At 37.9% G+C, this 17,938-nt stretch overlaps 1 protein-coding gene and 1 long non-coding RNA gene across 5 annotated transcripts in view; one reads left to right on the top strand and one right to left on the bottom strand.

Moving 5' to 3' along the window:
* LOC125857072 (ATP-citrate synthase alpha chain protein 2) overlaps positions 1-17,938 on the top strand; it is a 1,178,350-nt gene that overhangs the window by 719,450 nt on the left and 440,962 nt on the right. Inside the window, exon 1 of one of the 4 annotated variants that reach the window (XM_049536741.1) lies at positions 1,664-1,668. The exons of 2 other annotated variants lie outside the window; for them this stretch is intronic. The gene's annotated coding sequence lies outside the window, so the exon portion shown is untranslated. Of the gene's footprint in view, positions 1-1,663; positions 1,669-9,053; positions 9,060-17,938 lie in introns of those variants that run through there. One more of the 4 variants, XM_049536740.1, reaches the window with a different exon arrangement.
* Positions 16,001-17,616, bottom strand: LOC125857078 (uncharacterized). The gene is made up of 4 exons (XR_007445591.1): positions 17,567-17,616; positions 17,246-17,294; positions 17,105-17,156; positions 16,001-16,299 (listed from the first exon to the last, which is right to left on the bottom strand). It is a non-coding gene; the product is annotated as an uncharacterized LOC125857078 (long non-coding RNA).

The raw sequence follows: 17,938 nt of genomic DNA, 5'->3' as shown, positions 1-17,938 counted from the left end.
GGGAAATCTAAAACATTACATAAACTTGAATTGGAACTGAAGAAACACTTACCTCGTCTCAACTCACTCAATCTCAACTCATTTCAATATAAAACAAAGATGCAATATAAAGAAAAGCTTTAAAAACAGTAGATAACAACTCAATGTATTGAAAAATACAATATAACTCATTTTGTATGTAAAAATACAAAATAAACTCCGTTTGGAGATTCTCTAACCAACAACCATCACTATGAGCTATGTGATGATACAACGTCTCGTCCACGCTGTCAGAATTGTCCTATACCTTGCCGGTGTATAGAACTTCTCAACTAAGTGGATTCACTAGTCTATGCTTAAAAGCAATAATGAATCATCTAAAAAATATGACCATTTCTACCCACGTTGGCTACATGGTTTATGAGGGCTGTGAGTTGTTTGAACTCTCCCTCATATCGGTTCTCAATACTACTTCCAAAATATAACTTAGCTCATATCTTTTTAAAGAAAACATTTCCTCATCCTCAACTTTGAGATTATTACTCAAAAGATTTATTTAAAAAGAGATAGTGCTCAAAACTCCTCATAACTCATTTGGAAATCTCAGTTTCCTCCTCTTTTTAAAATGTGAAAGCATTTACTCTTGAGAATACTTAGTTCTCATAAATTTATTTTGAAAAATGAACTCAACTTTACTCATCCTCAAACTCAAGCCTTAAAACAAGTTTTAAAACAATGTAAAATACTTCTCAAAAGGACTTGAAAGAATTCTCAAAACTTAACTTTTAACTCTACCTTGAATATGAATTATGAATTCAAGGTTACGATTCATGTTATGAATGATCTTTCGATGTTTAGATGTAGTTTAGAGTGATTAGAATTAGTATGGAGCAAAGGTATACTTTAAAAGAACTTAAACGGAGCAAACAACGGAAAAAGTGTGGAGGCAAATGACCCGGGCGCATTGCTGGCGCGGAGCGCTAGCCCCTGAAGTTCAGAGAACAAAATCTGGCGCAATGCTGGGGCGGCCCTCCCAGGATAATCTGACGAATTTCATCTCTCATTTTCTGATCCTAAATCACTTTTAATCGAATGATTTCCTCAAACTTTCCTTAGATTCCATTACCCAATACGAGTACCCAAGAATCTACTCAAAAGTAACTCTTAAACTCGATACAATTACCTCAATAACTCATCAAACCCATCCTAATTCAAGAATAAAAACAATGCTTCAAGAACACTCATCAAAAACTTAAATCCTTCAATCTTTATGGATGAATTTGAATATGTAAATCATGATTGACGTGTGGGTGAACGAATCCAACACTATGAAAACTTACATACCTTAATTTGGTTAAACAATCTTTGATTCGCAAGAAAACTCGATGAACGCCTTGAACTTTTCTCCTTCTCTCCTCTTCTTGAACTCCTCTCAAAACCCTAAGCGTATTTGGGATTTGTAAAACTGACCCAAATCATATTTGACCCTAAAATATTTACTAATTTTGTTTTAAGCTGATGGGGTAAGAAAAAGACTAAAATACCCCTCACTAATTCGGGTAATTATCCTTAACTGGATAGGTTGACTTCAAACTGCCATATCTCCTGTCACACCCCTTTTTTGCGCACGGTGGAAGGGTTTTTCAAACACTACAGGAAACTTGACCTTTAACGACCACTTTTTAACGAAGAGATCTAAATCCCGTCGTTATAAGTGCATTTATAGCAACAATATTTTTTTTCGGACGTCAAAGTTAACTTTTAGTCCAATATTAACGAGGGGTACTATTTAATCACTAAAAAATATAATAAGATATCTCATAAACTTAATTAAAAACATAAATGTCACTTTTTTAGAACATACCTCCACTAAAATTCCACTATCCTCTGTTCCTTCAAAATAAAACCCTTATCTTCTCTCTATTTTGAACAAAAAAATAAGTTGAGATTTTTCAAGTTCCAAGAGAAATTGCTTGTCAGGTACAACAAATACGATCTTCACGACAAATAAATTAAGGTAAGGTAAGTGTAATCATTTAAAAAAAAATTAAATATAGATTTATTAAAATGATTCGGATTATATTAAATTCACTAATATATTAGTCCAAATAAATATTATGGATTAATATAATTGAATTAATTATTTAAATTCAATAAATATGAATTTAATTAAAGCCCGCTCCATAAAGCCCATATGTCATGTCACTTAAATCTGATTGGCCGAAGGGAATCCTATTCCAATCACAACTCCCCTATTCTAAAACTATAAATAGGGGTCCTCATAATTCAGAAAAGAGGACCAAGAATTTGAACAAGAAGCTAGAGAAAACTCGTGGATCAAAAGCCGCAATTTCTCTACAAGTTCAAGAATTCGAGAATTCAAGTGTTCAAAGTTCAAGAATTGAAGAAGTCAAGATCAAATTCAAGAATGATCAAGATCAAGACCGCCAGATTTAAGATCAAGCTCGAAGCCCTTGAATTCAACTAGAAAGTCAAGATCAAGTTCAAGTCCAAGATCAAGATAAAGTTCAAGATCAAGTCCAAATCCAAGATCAAGATCAAGATAGAGATCAAGATCGAGATAAATCCCAAGTTCAAGATCAAGCTCAAGAGCCCTTGAATTATATTTGAAAAGGCGAATTCAGAGGAATTATAGAGATTGTAACACTTGCACTTGAAATAATAAAACGATTGTTGCATAATTTTCCATTCTTGATTATTGTTTTCTCGACGCAAATTTTTATTGTCTACAAATTCTGGCCCGCCCAGTGGGAAAATCTCTACCTCTCATCTCAACTTTTCAAGCATCAAATAATATCGAGATGACTTCCATGAAGAACAACTCTCGATCACCTGCTTCTAAGGCCACTAGCTCCAAGTTCTCTACTGAAGTTGAAGACATTCTAGGTGTTACCTTTGGAAGTTTCGGAGCTGTTACGAGGAGCAAAGTTGTTATGCTAGGACAACAAACACCTCAAGTGTCGTCTGCGTCAACTCCAGTTTTTGTCTGCGACTCCAAAAAGATCACTTCTTCCATAAATGTTTTAGAAGGGGAAAGCAGTATTGCTGAAAAGATCAAGGAGACCTTAGCTCTACTTGAGCAATCTAGTTCCAAGAACTCTACGACAAGAAAGAACTATGATTCAACCAATGAATCATCTCCACATCCATCGCATAACGTGATTCCACTGAAGATCAACTTACGCGACAATCCATAATACTCTCCTACATCTCCAATGATCATGTAAACAATGGTGACTGTTGCTTCTTCCCCTGAAGAACAACTCGCAAATCTGACGAAGTTGGTTGAAGGATTGACAAAGCATGTACAACACCAAGAGTCTAGAATCGATAAGTTGATGGATCGAATGGAAGGAATTTTAGATGGAGAAGCGAGCCATGCGCCTAGAAAGGGTGTTGAAGTTCAAGTGATCGAAGATCCTGTGAAGAAAGCACCGCTTGTTAGTGAGATGCCAGTTTCTTCTGAAGAAATGATCCCACTCGATCGCTTGAAGGAGTTCATTGAAGGCACTATCAAAGATAAGTATGAAGTCTCCACCAAGTCTTCTCATATGTATGCCAAGCCATACACTGCAAGAATTGATAACTTAAAAATGCCTGTTGGTTATTAGCCTCCCAAATTTCAACAATTTGAGGGTAGAGGAAATCAGAAGCAACATGTTGCACACTTTGTGGAGACATGTAATAATGCTGGAATATATGGAGACTATCTTGTCAAGCAGTTTGTCCGGTCTCTAAAAGGAAATGTATTTGATTGGTACACGAATCTTGAACCCAATTCTATTGATAGTTGGGAGCAACTAGAGCACGAGTTTCTCAATCAATTCTATAGCACGAGGCGTACTGTAAGCATGGTAGAACTTACGAATACTCGCCAAAGGAAGGATGAACCAGCCATAGACTTCATAAATCAATGGAGAAACGCGAGCCTGAATTGCAAGAATAGGCTTAGTAAAGCTTCTGCAATAGAAATGTGTATCCAAGGGATGCACTGGGAGCTTCTTTATATCTTACAGGGTATAAAACCAAAATCCTTTGAAGATCTAGCTACTCGCGCTCATGATATGGAGTTGAGCATGTCCTCTGCCAGAAAGGATATGACGTTTGTCCATGACCCTTGCAAAGGAAGAGACAAGCAGGAACCTAAGAGATAGAGCAAATTTGTGCCCAAGAACGACAACAAAGAGTCAATGAATGTTAATGTGTCACCTGTGAAGTTCACTACGAAGGAAGGGAAGAAACAAAGTGTGAGAACGAATTTCCAAGTGCGTTCAGACCAAAAATCGATCCTAAGGGAAATGCAAGAAAAGGAATACCCCTTCTTGGACTCTGACGTTTCTAATATTTTTGATGAGTTGCTTGAATGAAAACTCATTAAGTTGCCAGAGATGAAGTGACCTGATGAAGCTGGAAAAGTTGATGACCCAAATTATTGCAAGTATCATAGACTTGTGAGTCATCTTCTTGAAAGATGTTTTGTCTTCAAGGATAGGGTGATGCGATTGGTTAGAGAAAAGAAGATTGTCCTTGATGATGAGAAAGCTAGTTCTAATCAAATCTCCATCACATTCGGCTCGCTCGATCCGATCCAAATATGTATCGCAGAAAAGCATAAAGAAGAGTCATTGGAGCTAGACAAATCTCAAGTTGATATAAATGGTAATGAAGGCTGGATTCTTGTGACTAGGCGAAGACGCAACAAGTCAAGCTTACGAAAAGAATCATGTGAGAAACCGATTAGAAATAAGATGGTGAAGAAACTGGCAAAGCAGAAATCAATAAAGCGCCCAAAGAAGGCAAAGGTAGAAGTGCATCACTACCAGAAACCCCGACATCCTGTAACTCTAGAAGAATTCTTACCAAGTTGGTTGCGCACAAAGTCTACTCAAGAAAACGTCGAGGCATCATGTTTTAATGTTGATAAAGAAGAAACAATGAATGTGTCTCCAACTGACAAAGAAGGAACAATGAGAGAATCATCATCAAAAGTGTCTCCTAGTGGCGAAGAAAAAGCAACAAGGGAAATCTTGTCAATGGTGTCTCATTCATCTTCTGAAAAGCCTATTGAACCTTCTTCCCAAGAAGCACATACATGTGATACAAAAATCACATTCACAGATAATGATCTTCTATTTAGTGAAACACTACACAATCGTCCTTTGTATATGGTTGGTCACATGCTAGAGAAGAAGATAAATAGAATCTTGATAGATGAATGATCTGGAGTCAACATTCTACCTATCCACACATTGAAGGAACTCGGCATCACGACCAAAGAACTTAGTGAAAGTCGTTTGTTGATACAAGGATTCAATCAAGGAGGACAGAGCCATAGGCTCTATTAAATTAGAAATCCACATGGAAGATTTGCGATCAAGCGCATGATGCACGTGATCGATGCAAAGACTTCATACAATATATTACTTGGTAGGCCTTGGGTACACGAGAATAGAATTGTCTCATCTTCTTACTATTAATGTCTAAAGTATCTTGAAGATGGGATTGAAAGAAAGATAGTTGCAGATGATAATCCTTTCACCGAAGTTGAGACGCACTTTGCCGATGCAAAATTCTATTTGAAGAGTTATGTTGTTAAAGGGACAAAATCTAATTATGTCAAATCAACCAAGTCTGACAAGATCACAACCAAAAGAATCGATACGGCTGTCGGAAAGGCAAAAGTTGACACTAAAGAACTTTGTCCTAATCTCAATGAAGGGAAGACCATGTCTTCAAAGAATAATTTGACTTCTGGACTTTTCTATGTTCCAAAAGTAAAGAAAGAAGAAGTCAAATCATCTAACCTTCAAAAAGATGCATTAAGAGGACTAACTCTTCCTATCAGACGGATTGATGCAATAAACTTGTCTTCAAAGATGCCAAGAAAGACAATCGCTCAAAATCAAGTCTGAGATGTGGCACTCCCTACAAAACGCACGGGAGAAGGTTTTGATCCTAATGCTTACAAGTTATTTGCGAAGAATGGATATAACCCTAATGAGCCATCGATGTTAGGAAAACTCCCATCAGTTGATAAAACCAGGCAAGCACGTGAAGGCCTAGGCTATAACCAACCACCGCCATTTCACATCTCCATAAGAAGAGTAAGCAATAATCATATAACTTTTGAAGATGATGTCACTGCTCCCACTAGAAAGCCTTCCATTTTTTATCGACTTGGAGAATCGACTGTAAGAACTTCTGTGTTCGAGAGATTAGGTCCATTGAAGAAGAGAAACAACAAGCATCGGAGAAGTTATCTAAAAGTGACAACACTGGCTTCATCTATAATCCAAAAGGATTTCAAAAGTTTGATTCCTTCTAGAATGAGGCGACGAGTGGAACTTGTGGTTTCGTGTAAATAGGAACTCAAGGCAAAGGCTCATACTGTGATTTACACAAAGGAGCGCGAGGAAGATAAAGAAAGTGTAGGCTCCTCATATCATGTTACAATCCAGAATGAGCACGATTTTTTGACTCAAATGAAGATTGATGAAAAGTTAGAAGATATTGTCTGGTGTTGTCATATATCTGTCAATGACAATGACCCTATAGAAGAGGAAGATGTTGGAGATGCTCCACCAGAACTTGAAGAAGGAGTGAAGACCATAATAGATCCCTTAAAGAAAGTTAACCTTGGCACTGATGAAGACCCAAGGCCAACTTACTTGAGTGCCTTTCTAGAAATTGATGAAGAAATCACTTATATGAATATACTCAAAGAATATAAGGACGTATTCACTTGAGGTTATAAAGAAATGCCTGGCTTGAATCCTAAAGTAGCAGTCCATCAGTTGGCAGTCAAAAATGGTGCTCGTCCTGTTAAGCAAGCCCAAAGACGTTTTAGGCCAGACTTGGTTCCATTGATAGAGAATGAAGTCAACAAACTCATTGAGGCAGGATTCATTCGTGAAGATAAATATCCTACATGGATTTCAAGTATTGTTCCTGTAAGGAAGAAGAATGGCCAAATTCGAGTTTGTGTTGACTTCAGGGATCTCAATAATGCATGTCCTAAAGATGAATTCCCTCTTCCCATTCCTGAGCTAATGATTGATGCCACCACTGGTTATGAGGCGATGTCATTCATGGACGGTTCTTCTGGCTATAATCAAATCTGCATGGCACCAAAGGATGAAGAACTCATCGCATTTCACACGCCTAAAGGTATTTATTGCTACAAAGTGATGCCTTTCGGTTTGAAGAATGCTGGTGCTACATATCAAAGGGCTATGAAAAATATATTTGATGACTTGCTCCATAAAAATGTTGAATGTTATGTGGATGACCTGGTGGTAAAGTCGATAAAGAGGAGTGATCATTTGAAAGACTTAAGAATGGTGTTTGAGCTTCTTCGAAGATATCAAATAAGGATGAATCCATTGAAGTGTGCCTTCAGAGTTATTTCTGGAAAGTTCCTTAGCTTCATTGTGAGACATCGAGGAATTGAACTAGATCATGCCAAAGTTGATGCAACATCGAAGATGCATGAGCCTCGAAATATTCATGAGTTAAAAAGTCTCCAAGGAAAGCTAGCCTAATTGAGGAGGTTCATCTCAAATCTAGTGGGACGATGCCAACCATTCGGTCATATCATGAAGAAAGGTACTCCTTTTAATTGGGACAAAACATGTAGCGATGCCTTTAAAAGTATCAAGTCGTATCTAGCGAAACCTTCAATTTTGGCAGCCCCTATACCTGGAAAGCTATTGATACTCTACATTGCGGCACAAGAAAGATCTGTAGGAGCCTTGTTAGCTCAAGAAAATAGTGAAGGCAAAGAAAACTATCTTTACTACTTGATTAGAACAATGACACCAAATGACCTGAACTATTCGCCAATTGAAAAATTGTGCTTGGCGCTAGTCTTCTCAATTCAAAAGATGAAGCATTATTTTCAAGCACATGTTGTTTGTCTTATTTCTAGAGCAAATCCCATCAAGTTTGTTATGTCGAAACCTGTCCTTAGTGATCGACTAGCAAGATGGTACCTCCAATTTCAACAGTTTCATATCGTGTACATCCCTCAAAAAGTTGTGAAAGGACAAGCATTGGCGGATTTCTTGGAAAACCATCCGATACCAGATGATTGGGAGTTAACTGATGAGCTTCCTGATGAAGATACAATGTTAATTGAAGTTCAACTTCCTTGGAAAATGTACTTTGATAGAGGATATACCGTGAGTTTACGGTATTTCTAATACATTTCACTTACAAGTTGTGTGTGTCTAGGGCCTTTTAATATTGGTTTTTATGTGTTTTTATCATGTTTTGCAGGAAAGGTGTTCAGGCGCGGAAGTATAGAGACAACTGCAAGAAATGCAGAAACAGGGCATTCACGGAGGTTATCTACGGATCGTAGGTCCATTCACGGTCCGTAGGTGATGACCGTAGATCAGCAGGCATGGAATTGAGGACAAATCAGGGAAATTTGACCAAGCGTGGAACCGCGGTGTCCATGTGTAACCACATTCTTTATTGAAACAATTTTCTTTTTAATGTGTCTAAAATTTTGTCTAACGTTAAAAGAAAATATTTAGTNTTTTTTGGAAGCAGAAATATTTTCTAAGTCCTGGCTGACAGAAGGGACTTACGGATCGTAGATCCATCGACGGTCCGTAAGTCAGTTTCGTTGATTGAAGACGCGTGCCTGAACAAACTTTCCTTAATTTGTTTCCCTTTTAATTTAGGATTTGTTTTCTATAAATAGGACATGTAAACCTCGTTTTTGGGGGTTAGATATTATTATTCTATTTTTACCTTATGACTTTGGAGATTAAGTTGCAACCCTAGCAATTATTGATTTCCTACATTCGTTTTGAAGATTTTGGCTTTGCAATTCAAGTTGAAATTCTGGGTTTATTATTCTCGTTACGTAAGTTCATGATTTATTTATCTAATATTATAAATTGTGTTCTTCCTAGTATGGGTAACTAAATCCACAACTAGGGTTGTGGAAACCATGAGCGATTAACAAAGTATTAATAGTAAATAAGCAATTTTTGAATAGTGTTTTGCACGCATTGATAATTTTTTCGTTTAAAAGTCTTTTTAACGAGTGCACGCGTTAGAACTCGCCTTGTTGCTACTTGCCGGATCAAGGAGGTAATCAACAAGGAAAGAATTATCAACATAGATTTAGTGTGATACTATCTAATAGGCTAGTGTCGATTGGTGCAAAGTAATAACTAAGCCAAACATCGATTATGATGTCTAATATGAGGTAAAGGTAAGGGTTAGTAATTATATACACGTAGCCAAATCAAGATGCGGGGTGAAATTCTCTAGATGCCGGATCAAGGGTTTAGAGATATCTAACTTATCACTTTGTATGTAATACACTAGGAAAGGATTGCGATTACTAGGATTACTGAGTTATGAGCTTGTGGGAAACACGTTTACCCTAGTTAATCTTCTCATCTTGATAACAACCGAAATTAACTTTTGATTATTGATTACTTACTGAATTCTTACAATTTCTTTCATAAATTCCCCCCCCCCCCCTTTATTTCTTGTTTCCGAAAGTATTTTGGCTAATTGAATATAATTGTTGGTTAAAGTAAACTCTAAACCATTTTCCTTGTGGGATCGACCCCAACCTACAAGTTGGGTTCTTTACTTGATAACGATTGCTTATACTTCTTTAGGGAGGTGTAATTTGAGCGTATCAAATTTTGGCGCCGCTGCCGGGGAAACTGGCTTTTAGATTTATTTTAAACTACATTATTGAACGTTAGTCAAATATTTCCTAATTTTACTTTTTCCCTTTTTTTTTGTCTCTCTCAGTTTGATGCTAGCACCAAGATCACACAATGCCTTAGCAAAGTGTAACAACCCTATAGTACATGGGATCGTAAAAGCACCAGGATCTTCCTTCTTCTGCACAAGGGATCTTGTAGCAATAGCGCTACAATGCTGCAATCTATCATCATCTTCAAAACTCACAAACCTTTTCTTTGTCACCATATCTTTCATAAACTTCGCATACCCAGGCATTTGTTCCAAGGCTTCTATCAAAGGAACATTGATAGAGAGTTGCTTCAACATAGTAATAAACTTGCGATATTTACCATCCTCAGTCTTCTTCACTAACCTCTGTGGAAAAGGTGGTGGAGGTCTAGGTATGGGGACCACTTTCTGAGATATCTCCACTTCTTGCTCTATTGCTTTCTCAGACTCTGGACTAACCGCTATCACATCCTCTTCCTTTCTAATCTCAACTTTCAGCACAGACGGCCTAGGTGGATCTATGGTTTGTTTACCCCCTCGAGTAGTAACTGTCATACAATGACCATCATTCTTTGGATTTTGGATGGTGTTGCTAAGAAGAGTCCCAGGTTAACGTGGGTTCACTGCAGTAGACAATTGAGTCATCTGCTGCTCTAGATGCTTTATTGACACTGCATGGGCATCAACCTTTTGTCCAATACCAGACAAGTCGCTTCTCATCTCCTTCACATTCTCATCAGTTGCATCAAACCTTCTCATCATCTTCTGCATCATATCTTCAATACGCGCCATATTGCCTCCAGTTTCCCTAGCACCAGATTCCCATTTTGAGGGGGAACATAAGGTCCAACCCGATCATTTCTGTTGTCATAGTTGTTCCTGTTGTAGTTGTTGTCGGGATTGAAGTTCCCATCCCGGACATAGTGACCCTCTCGGTTGTAATTTCCATAGTTCCGACCTTGGTTTCCTTGACCTTGGCGCCAATTTTCCGTGTTAGATACTTGGGCATTTTGTCAAAAACCCCCTGTCTGATCATTCACAGCATAAACATCTTCTTCATAGTAACAATCTTCCACTGGTGGTGGAGTTCTAGTTAAATAATTCACAGCATTTACCTTTTCTGGTCCTCCGCTCACATGCTTCAATACCAACCCCAACTCGGTCCTCATCTGGGTCATCTCTTCACGAATGTCATTTGTAGAGTTGTTATTTGTACTATGAACGGCAAATGTGTTTCTCCCAGTATCTGACCTCCGAGTGCTCCATGTTTTATTGTTACGAGAGATCCTCTCCAGTTTTTCAGCAATCTGTGCATATGTACAATCACCATAAGAACCTCCGGCAATAGTGTCAAGTACTGCTTTATTGTTATCATCCTGTCCTCGATAGAAATATTCCTTCAGTGACTCATCATCAATACGGTGGTTTGGGACACTTCTTACGAAGGCAGTGAATCTGTCCCACGAGCTACTCACAGACTCTCCAGGTAATGCCACAAAATTGTTGACCATATCTTTTGATTGAGCTTCTTAGACACTGGATAGTACTTTGCTTTAAACACCTCTGCCAGTTTGTCCCATGTGAATATTGAGTTATACGGAAGCTCAGTGAACCATACTGCAGCATCGCCTGTTAGTGACAGAGGGAACACTCCTAATCCAATAACATTCATATCCAAGTCTGGTCTACCTACACAACTTTTGCAAACCACCCTTAGCTTGGCTAAGTGAGCATGTGGATCCTCCGATGGCGATCCTGAAAATAAGCCTCTTGTTATAAGCATATACATCAAACTGCTAGTCACCACAAATGTGTGCCTTGGAGGTAGAGGAGGTAGGACAATGGGTCCATCAGAGTTTGCTATATCGAAGTTGCCCCGATAGTTGTCATGTTGTTGTGGGCCTGGTGGACCATGCACTCTCACTACATCTCCCAATTGGTTTTCAGCTAGACCCCGATTTTCCCCAACAACTACTCTTGGCTATTGTAACTCAACTGCTTCATCTAGATTTTCTCCGATAGGATTAACTGGAAGTCCTTGATTGTTCATTCTTCGCAAAGTTCTGTTCAACTCTGGATCGTACGGAGTAAGTAGTTCGTCTTGGCTCCGTGTACTTGGTATACACTAGAGTCGAAACCTGAGAGAGACAAAAACAAAGGGAAAAAGTAAAATTAGGAAATATTTGACTAATGTTCAATAATGTAGTTGAAAATAAATGTAAAAGCCAGTTTCCCCAGCAGCGGCGCCAAAATTTGATACGCTCAAATTACACCTCCCTAAAGAAGTATAAGCGATCGTTATCAAGTAAAGAACCCAACTTGTAGGTTGGGGTCGATCCCACGAGGAAAATGGTTTAGACTTTACTTTAACCAACAATTATATTCAATTAGCCAAAATACTTCCGGAAACAAGAAATAAAAAAGGGGGGAATTTGTGAAACAAATTGTAAGAATTCAGTAAGTAATCAATAATCAAAAGTTAATTTCGGTTGTTATCAAGATGAGAAGATTAACTAGGGTAAACGTGTTTCCCACAAGCTCATAACTCAGTAATCCTAGTAATCGCAATCATTTCTTAGTGTATTACATGAAAAGTGATAAGTTAGGTATCTCTAAATCCTTGATCCGACATCTAGAGAATTTCACCCCGCACCTTGATCCGGCTACGTGTGTATAATTTACTAACCCTTACCTTTACCTCATATTAGACATCATAATCGATGTTTGGCTTAGTTATTACTTCGCACCAATCGACACTAGCCTATTAGATAGTATCACACTAAATCTATGTTGATAATTCTTTTCTTGTTGATTACCTCCTTGATCCGGCAAGTAGCAACAAGGTGAATTCTAACGCGTGCACTCGTTAAAAAGACTTTTAAACGAAAGAATTATCAATGCATGCAAAACACTATTCAAGAATTGCTTATTTACTATTCATACTTTGTTAATCGCCATAGTTCCCACAACCCTAGTCGTGGATTTAGTTACCCATACTAGCAAGAACACAATTCATAATATTAGATGAATAAATCATGAACTTACGTAACGAGAATAATAAACCCAGAATTTCAATTTGAATTGCAAAGCCAAAATCTTCAAAACGAATGTAGGAAATCAATAATTGCTAGGGTTGCAACTTAATCTCCAAAGTCATAAGGTAAAAATAGAATAATAATGTCTAACCCCCAAAAACGAGGTTTACATGCCCTATTTATAGAAAACAAATCCTAAATCAAAAGGGAAACAAATTAAGGAAAGTTTGTTCAGGCACGCGTCTTCAATCCACGAGACTGACTTACAGACCGTCGATGGATCTACGGTCCGTAAGTCCCTTCCGTCAGCCAGGACTTAGAAAATATTTCTGCTTCCAAAAAATCAGCTTCTCTGAAGCAAACGACGGATTAACAGTACGGACCGTAGATCGACCTACGGTCCGTCAATCCCCTCCGTAGCTCCATACTTAAAATCTTCAAAAATCAGGTACTGGAACCCTCGCAGTTTCATTCTACGGATCAACAGTACGGTCCGTAGATCAATCTACGGATCGTCAATGGACACCGTGGTTCCACACTTGGTCAGATTTCCCTGATTTGTCTTCAATCCCATGCCTGCTGATCTACGGTCATCACCTACGGACGTGAATGGACCTACGGTCCGTAGATCACCTCTGTGAATGCCCTGTTTCTGCATTTCTTGCAACTGTCTCTATACTTCCGCGCCTGAACACCTTTTTTGCAAAACATGATAAAAACATATAAAAACCAATATAAAAAGGCCCTAGACACACACAACTTGTAAGTGAAATGTATTAGAAATACCGTAAACTCACGGTATCTCAACGGAGCTGCACATCGTGGCGGAGCTGGTGTTGGCATAGTGTTCATCACTTCACAAGAAAAGATCCTACTATTCTCCTTTACTTTGAAGCAATGTTGCTCCAATAATATTGCTGAATACCAGGCGTTGATACTTGGACTTGAGATGGTCGTTGACATGAAGCAATTAAACTTACAAGTCTTTGGTGACTCTCAGTTGGTGATCAACCAACTCTTGGGAAGTTATGAGGTGAAGAAGCCCGAATTGCGTCCTTACCATGATTATACTCAAAAGTTGATAGGATGGCTTGGAGATGTAACCCTTCAACATGTGCGTAGAACGGAGAATAAGAAAGCTAATGTATTGGCTGCTCTAGCTTCAATGCTAACCCTTCCTGATCAGACACAAGTGACTATTTGTCAAAAATGGATAGTATCACCGTCAAATGAGGAAGAATGTATAGAAAATGAGCTTAATCATCTCGTCGCCGTTTCTGAAGCCGCGAAGGAAGAGTGGAGACAACCCATTATTGACTACATGTGTTATGGGATACTTCCAGAAGATCCAAGGAGAAGGACTGACATTCGTCATCGTGCACCTCGCTTCTTTTACTACAAGGACACATTATATAGAAGATCATTTGAGGGTGTACTATTACGATGTTTGGGAGAGGAAGAAGCAATTCAAGCTTTGCAAGAAGCACACTCGAGAGTATGTGGATCACATTAATCTGGACCGAAACTCCACTTTCACATAAAGAGGATGGGGTATTATTGGCCAACTATGGTGAAGGATTGCTTAGATTATACTTGGAGGTGCTATGCTTGTCAATTTCATGTGAATTTCATACATCAGCTGCTCGAAGTATTGCACCCAACTATTGTATCTTGGCCATTTGACGTTTGGGGATTGGATGTTGTGGGACCACTACCAAAATCTTCTGGTGGACACTTGTACATCTTGGCTGCAATAGATTACTTCTCAAAATGGGTTGAAGTTGTCGCTCTTAAAGAAGTGAAAAAAGAGAATGTTGCAAATTTTATCCGAGTTAATGTCATCTATTGTTTTGGCATCCCTCGCTACATAATAACAGACAATGGCAAGCCATTTGATAACAAGTTAATGAACAAAATTTGTGATCTCTTTGGTTTCAAGCAGCGTAAATCTTCTATGTATCATGCTGCCGCCAATGGTCTCGCTGAAGCATTTAATAAGACTCTAAGCAGAAAGTTGTCTCCAAGTCCAAACGGGATTGGCATGAAAGAATGGAAGAAGCTTTGTGGGCATATAGGATGACGTACCGCACTCCAACTCAAGCGACACCATATTCACTCGCTTTTGGTGTTGAGGCAGTCCTACCACTCGAGCGTCAAATACCTTCCTTAAGACTTGTTATTCAAGAAGGGATCACTGAAGAAGAAAATGCTCGAATGCGTCTTGCTAAGTTAGAAGCACTTGACAAAAAGAGGCTAGAAGCCCAACAAAACCTTGAATGTTATCAAGCTCGTCTATCTCGTGCTTTCAATAAGAAGGTTTGCTTGAGATGCTTCCAAGTTGGAGACCAAGTTCTCGTGGTAATAAGACCCTTCATTACTTCGCACAAGCCTGGGGGGAAATTTACCTCAAAGTGGGATGGACCATATGTCGTACAAGAAGCATATTCATATGGTGCTTACAAGATTGTTAATGCAGATGGCGTAAGGATCAGTCCTATTAATGCAAAATTCCTAAAAAGGTACTACCCTTGAAGTAAAGATGATGCTCCTTAAGGTACGAGCCTAAACTGCATGTCACTCCTGGCCCGCAAGAGTATAAAATGTGTACGGTACAACAACAAAAAAAAACAAAAAAAACCACTCAATCCCCCAGAACTACGTTGAGACTTGATCCTCTTCACCGAGGTATGTAGGCGCTTAGAATATTCCTAAGTTCAGTTGCATGAGTGTCAAAAAACCACATGTTCCCACTTGATCTGTCACATGACAGTCAAATCAATAAGTATTTTGTTTTATCTTTTGTCTCATCAAACTTTAGACTTGTACGAAGTATTAATTGATCAATAGATGGGGGCAAACCCTTAAAAAAATATGAGTTTCGTTAACAACATGCTTGAAGTTTCTTTAAAATTGCAGTCTTCAAATCTTCCAAGTATACAAGTTGAAGTTTTCAAATCCTCCAAGTATGCAAGGTGAATTCTTCAAATCCTCCAAGTATGCAAGCTGAACTCTTCAAATCTTCCAAGTATGAAAGCTAAAGTCTTCAAATTTTCCAGGTATGCAAATTAAAGTCTTCAAAATTCTTCAAGTCTGCAAGTTGAAGTCTTTAAGTTGAAATCTTTAAAGTTTGCAAATTGAAATCTTAAAGTCTACAAGTTGAAATCTTCAAAAATTTTAAGTTTGCAAGTTGAAATCTTTAAGTCTACAAGTTAAAATCTTTAAGCAATTTCTTTAAGTCTTCAATTTCTTTAAGTCTACAAGTTGAAGTCTTCAAATTCTTTAAAGTCTCCAAGTTGAAGTCTTCAAATTCTTTAAGTCTGCAAGTTGAAGTCTTCAAATTCTTCAAGTCTGCAAGTTGAAGTCTTCAAATTCTTCAAAGTCTGCAAATTGAGGTCTTCAAACTCTTCACGTCTGCAAGTTGAGGTCTTCAAATTCTTCAAGTCTGCAAGTTGAGGTCTTCAAATTCTTCAAGTCTGCAAGTTGAGGTCCTCAAATTCTTTAAGTCTGCAAGTTGGAGTCTTCAAATTATTCAAGTCTGAAAGTTGAAGTTTTCAAGTCTTAACACCATAAATTACCTTTCTTAAGGCGGGGATGTGTATCTATCTGCTTTCGCCTTAAGAATACCATAAAGTTACCTTTCTTAAGGCGGGGATTTATATCTATCCGCTTTCGCCTTAAGAATACCATAAAGTTACCTTTCTTAAGGCGGGGATTTATATCTATCCGTTTTCACCTTAAGAATACCATAAATTACCTTTCTTAAGGAGGATATTTATATCTATCCGCTTTCGCCTTAAGAATACCATAAATTACCTTTCTTATGGCGGAGATTTATGTCTATCTGTTTTCGCCTTAAGAATACCATAAATTACCTTTCTTAAGGCGGGGATTTATATCTATCCACTTTTGCCTTAAGAATACCATAAATTACCTTTCTTAAAGTGGGGATTTATGTCTATCCGCTTTCGCCTTAAGAATATCATAACTTACCTTTCTTAAGGCGGGGATTTATGTCTATCTGCTTTCGCCTTAAGAATACCATAAATTACCTTTCTTAAGGCAGGGATTTATATCTATCAGCTTTCGCCTTAAGAATACCATAAATTACCTTTCTTAGGGCGGGGATTTATGTCTATCCGCTTTCGCCTTAAAAATACCATAAATTACCTTAAGGCGGGAATTTATATATATCCACTTTCGCCTTAAGAATACTATAAATTACCTTTGTTAAGGCGGAGATTTATGTCTATCCGCTTTCGCCTTAAGAATACCATAAATTACCTTTCTTAAGGCGGGGATTTATATCTATCCACTTTCGCCTTAAGAGTACCATAAATTACCTTTCTTAGGGTGGGGATGTGTATCTATCCTCTTTCGCCTTAAGAATATCAGCTGCATGACAGAATTTAAAGTTAACTTCAAAAAATCACCTAGAAATATTCTAAAGGTATTAAACCTTGAATTTTGGATATGTTGTAGACCTTTGTGTCTAGATTCTAAATAATCAAGCGGCTTGTGATTTCGTCGTTCCTACGTCAAGACACAAGAGTTTTAGTAAAGCCACACAAATCTGAAATTTTCAGTATGACAGAATTTAAAGCTAACTTCAAAAAATCATCTAGAAATATTCTGAAGGTATTAAATTCCGAATTATGGATATTGTAGAGATAGAGAAGTCTAGTTTCTGGAAAAGCAAACCGTTCTTGATTTCGATTTTTCTACAATGAGATATGAATTTTCTACGACAAACATGTCAAGCTGTAAAAAGGGTGACGAAAATCAGAAAAAGGGAGGAAATCTACCTTGAATTATGCCCCTTTCGTCATAGGCTCATAGCTCACAATCTGCAATTGAAGACAAAACTATGGATACAATGTGTCTATTTATAGATGTCATGTGGTGGGAATAAAATATCTCTCCTAGTCCAATTACAATTCCTTTTTGGCTAGGACAACGGAGAAGGAGATGAATTTGAAATTGAGTAGGACTACAACTCCTAGTTGAACTACAATTTGAACTTGAATGGCATTAGACTTTGAGGCGGTGGTTTTATCCTACTACTAATAGTGCTATGAACCGTTTCTGATTTCAATTTGATTTCAACATAAATTATACAAAGCATTCAAGTTCTAATTGGAGTCAAATTAGAAGCCGTGTAACTAAGGGACTCCTAA

The sequence above is a fragment of the Solanum stenotomum genome, chromosome 2, assembly GCF_019186545.1.
Source record: "Solanum stenotomum isolate F172 chromosome 2, ASM1918654v1, whole genome shotgun sequence".
Classification (NCBI taxonomy): domain Eukaryota; kingdom Viridiplantae; phylum Streptophyta; class Magnoliopsida; order Solanales; family Solanaceae; genus Solanum; species Solanum stenotomum.
The sequence above is the reverse complement of the archived record's forward strand: the minus strand, read 5'-3'. Positions and strand labels throughout refer to the sequence as shown.